We start from the raw sequence: 4,885 nt of genomic DNA, 5'->3' as shown, positions 1-4,885 counted from the left end.
CTTGCCTGAAGAGCATTGCAGTGTTATGTAATTTTTTTCTTTTTCTCTCTCTCTCTTTTTTTTTTTTTTTTTTTTTCCCAAATGGGTTAATTTTTAAACAGGCTCAGCTTAACCTTGCTTCTGGTCAATGGTTACCTGAATCTGAATGAATATGCAGTCCCTGAATAACTCTGCCCCAACGTAACACGTGTGCAACATTTTTAGCACTCAAAGCAACATGGAAACGGCAGAGCTGGGCAAGCATTGCTTTTTTTGACTCCTACAAGGAAAAGGACTGTGTTTCCTCCATATGAGAAGTTGTGCTTTTTCCTTTTCTTTTTTTCCCCTGTGATGTGTCAGGCTGGAAATCTCAAATAGAAAGGAGCAAGTCATTTCTGACATTAGCGTGCTCTGTGCAAAGAGGGAGAGGAGAGCCAGCATGCTGTGGAATAGCAACCAGGCTCACGTCTCATCTATGAAACTGCAAAGAACAACTTTCTGCTTCTTTAGAGCAACTTACCCGATCGATAGCTTGTCCAGGGAGCTGTAAAACATGCAGAAGCATGCGACAGTGTGCAAGCTTTATCAGTTAAAAAGGTGCTGTACTGACTTCCTATGCAAACGCATAGAAAAATGAATAAATCCAGAAAGGGCTCTCAGTTGGTACAGAACAAGGGAACAACTCATTCTGTAATGCAGGATGTGATACTTCCCTGCCAAAATCCTATTGCTTGCCCATTATCACAGAGTTTTGACAGAAAACTAACCAACAAAAATCCCTTCTGTGCTGCCTTCCTAAAAGAAAATCCCTTTGAGAAAATCTGCAACATAGAAAACCCCCAGACACCTCACATTTTTTTCCAGAATGACAAGGAAATCTAGTTGTGGTTACAAACGGGCTCAGCATTGTGCAGTTTCACATCATGCGAGTTTTATTACTTTTCAGACTAACTTCAGCATTTTCCCAGCCAGCTGCTGGCAGATGTCTTCTTAGGATTGAGAGCAAACCACTTTGAAAAGAAATTTGTTCATAAACCTTTTTAAAATGGTACAGAAAAATTCTTTTGTATTTCTCATTCCAGCTTGGATGTAACTTCTTCTTTTCTTCCTTTTTTTTTTTTTTTCAGTCTTTAAAAGGAATGAGTCTGAAATGTTAAACAGGTCACACAGTAATTAAGCATCTAACTGAAAATTAAACACACATTCAAGGGCTCAACTAACGGCATATGCTAATTCATAACAGGCATGTGTCACTCACGTTTTTCATGGCTGATCATTAGGATGTAAGCAACCCTGGATCCCATCAAATCCTGAGAAGTGACATAGTTGTCTTTCTGTGGTGCTAAAGGGAACCCTACGCCAGCAAGGCAGCGCTGTGTTCGTGAAGCTGCTGTGATAGGGCAGGGCAGCTGCAGCCCATTGGTGTGCCTGGCATGCAGGCACTGTGGCTGGGGAAGGTCTGATGTAGCCAAGAGCCCATGTGCCTGGTCAGGTCCACAAAGCCGCTCCTCACCCACACCAGCATGAGATCGAATCTGAGGGGCTGTGTTCAACTTTGGAAACTTTGTGTCTCAACCGAAAAGACAGAGAAAAAATTCAGCAAGTCCTCTTCTGTTTAGCCCGGCACCAAATTTATTTCCAGGGACGTGCACAACTGCTTGGCCTTGTGTTACTGAATACTTGTGGTTTGCTCACTTCTTCTTGTCCCTGACCTTCCGTATCACAGGTTTGGCAGCAGTATTTCAGATACACAAAAGGAATTGAATCCATATTTCCTTTGCAGGGTTGTGTTTGGGTTACTCACATCTCTGTGACAGGCTTCCAGGTGGTAAAGAGCATTTTTCTTTGGCCTAGAGAGGGGAATGCACAGTGCGGGATGAGATGAAAGGACCTCAGCATGGTCTTTGTGGAGGTGCAAAAGTGGTACAGGAGAGCTGCAAATGAACATTGCTGGTCTGTATGCAACCTGCCCACCTCCAGCTGAGGACTCACTGCAAGCAAGCTTGGGATTGCTGGAACGAGAGCTGCAGTACTCCAATAAACTGCGGTTAAAGGAGATCTTTGGCCATTGCTGAGATTGAAGATGGATTAAAGGTGGCTTAGTTCAATCTTTGCTCCCTTATCCTGAATTTCACAGGATCAGCATAGGTAAGGACTGAGTGCTGAGATATTATTTACTGCCTTTTGGATTTGCTGCTACAGGGAGTTCAAAGACAGCGTGACCTGGCTCTTCCCTACTCCCACTGCTCTTAGTAAGGGCTCTGACTTCACGGCACGCCAGATACCTGCAGCACCGAGACAGGAAACCCACACATCACCTCCCAAGAGATTTTTAAATTGTGTTGAGGCTTTTATCCTTTTCCAAGGAACAAAACGAATTTTTCCAATGGTATAGTTTCTGCATTACTCTAGTTGGGGTTGGAGAACTTCACTTGGTCTCTTCAACCTATGACTGGCAGATAGCTAGACAGGAGAGGAGATACAAAAACTGAGACTTACCACTGCATATTCATTAGCACACACATTTCTATACAAGAGAAGCTTTTCCCTAAAAACATCTCTATAGCACTAATGCTACTGCAGAAGTCTCGACTACTACTGCTTGTTTTTTTCTGTGGCTTCCCAGTTCCTGTTGATCCAAAGGATCACCCTCTACCTGGCTAGATGGTTGAAAAACGTGGAAGGGAACATGCACATAGTAAAAGTGGAGGATGCATTTTGGATCTATTTACCTTTCTCCTTCTTTCTGTGCCCTCTTCTCTGTCCCAAGGAGCACTGAAATAAGCCTGATGTGGGAAGCCTAGGAAGTCAAAACAGGTGGAACTGAAAGCAGAAGAGGCTCAGAAATCTATGCATATGTATCACCACCAATGTTTCTAACCAACTTGCTTAGCTGACCACTGGATTTACAATCTTAATTTAGTGTTTTACACTTCCTACACTCCGAACAAACTATGTCATCTCACTCAGGAGCCAAAAGAGCATGTCCCTCCATCTCATTCATTCAAGAGACAAGTAGCACAATAGCTGGCTTAGCCTGAAACTCTCCATGCCCCAAGGCCATGAGTGTACCTGGATTTTATACACCACGATCCTCATAACCTTAACTCAGCAACACACCCATATATATGTATCCTTCAGCTTAAAGTACGTGAGGTTTTCTTGTGTTCAAAAAAGTGCTAATCCTTCTGGGATTAGTCAAATGGGGCTTAAAAACCCTCTCAGATGCTTTTCAATTGCAAGATTTCCCTGGCAAGTGTGGACACTGGTCTCAGTCATGATTTCCCACAGAATCTAAGCTTTAATAAGAAAAAAAAATCAGACTCACAATAGCAAATAACTTTTTCAAGTTCATACTCAATGCTAACTGTTGCAACACTGGCTTGCTGAGTTTGCAGAGAAGCAGCTCCTGTGTCTGTGCTGTTCCTCCATCCCAGCACCGAATGAAATTACTGAGGGGACAGCCTGATCTCTTGGGGATCCATGTGCTGCACAGGGCAGCCCAGCAGCCCCTTAACTTCATGCTGAAGCTTGTGAAAGCTGGAACCAGAGGCAGGAACGGACACCGGAATGATTCACAGGAGATAAAGATCCTGAAAGAAGGAGGCCGGAGGAAAAGATGAGTAACAGAAATAGCTTGCTTGTTTCCTCTTCAGAAAAGCAAGGAGAGTGAGGGATGCTGAAATGAGAACATACTTTTTTTCCCACGTGGCTACCAGGAAGTTGACGGGAAAAGAAAGGCCTGCTCTTGTTCAACAGCTAGAAATGGGAGCTTCGCCCTGAGCAGATACTCACAAGCTATAAAATGAATGAAGGACTGTATCTCCAAGCACAGTCCCACAGCCATTTCCTCACAGAAAGTCCTCAGAGCTGGTAGGAGCAAGGGACTGAGCTTCTCAGGAGGACAGTAATAGTGAATGACAGAAATTGTCTGGCCTTCTGCAGGGGTGAGTTCCCAAATCAATCTTGCAGGTACATTTCTTGAGAACTTTTCACTGATCTAAAACTGCACCAATTTTCTTCTATTTTGTGCAGTGAAATAGTGAATGTCAGCTGGTGAGTATTCTTTTTATTCCACTACATCATGCTTTTTCAATGAAAATAATTACTAAAAAATAATAATGTTTGCTGGAATGCACTTATTTCAGTACTCATTGTACCCTGAACTCTGCATGTTTTACTAATTCAGATTGCTCTTCCCTGGACCACTGTCTTATTCATTCACCTGAGAAACACAACAGCCCTGCTGCTACCTCTGCAGTCCCTGGGACTCACACAGTCACCCAAAGAGAGACTTTCCTCAATGTAAATAATGTAAATTAATCTTTTTCTTTTTTTTGCACTCCATTTGATTTGACTTAAGCCACATAATGCAGAGTTCTATCCCATCTGTCACAATTAATTACAATAATTGCAGAAGCTAAATTTGCTTCCAAACATCATTAATTAATATTATACTACAGTATGGGTGGGTAAGGGGGGACAACTCCTCTATTTCTGATTCCTAAAATCCCCCAGTCAAACCAAAACAAGGTCTGGAAGATTTTGCATTAGTTTTCAATGTCAGTGTTGAGGACTTAATAACCACAGAATGTGCTCTGTGATCTTTAATAACTTCATATCATAAGCAAACATTGTTTGCTGGCCAACATTTTTGCTAAAAACATCTTAACTTGAATTCTTCTTTGTGCCAACGTACAGGAGACTTTGCTCCAAGTAGGAAAATTTACATAACAGGATACATAAGCCCTGTATGCTGTACTTAATTAGATTTTTTTTCTGTTTTTGAGCAACGTGTTACCAGTGTCTGAATTAAGCCTCAGATAATACTGCTTTAGATAGAGCAATCTGAATCAACCACACATAAAATCAACCACATGTAACCCTATCGGGTCACAGGTTTGGG

This window comes from Centrocercus urophasianus, unplaced genomic scaffold, assembly GCF_019232065.1.
Source record: "Centrocercus urophasianus isolate 14NV4802_14NV808 unplaced genomic scaffold, USGS_Curo_1.0 seq_11, whole genome shotgun sequence".
NCBI lineage: Eukaryota > Metazoa > Chordata > Aves > Galliformes > Phasianidae > Centrocercus > Centrocercus urophasianus.
This window is presented reverse-complemented; position numbering follows the sequence as displayed.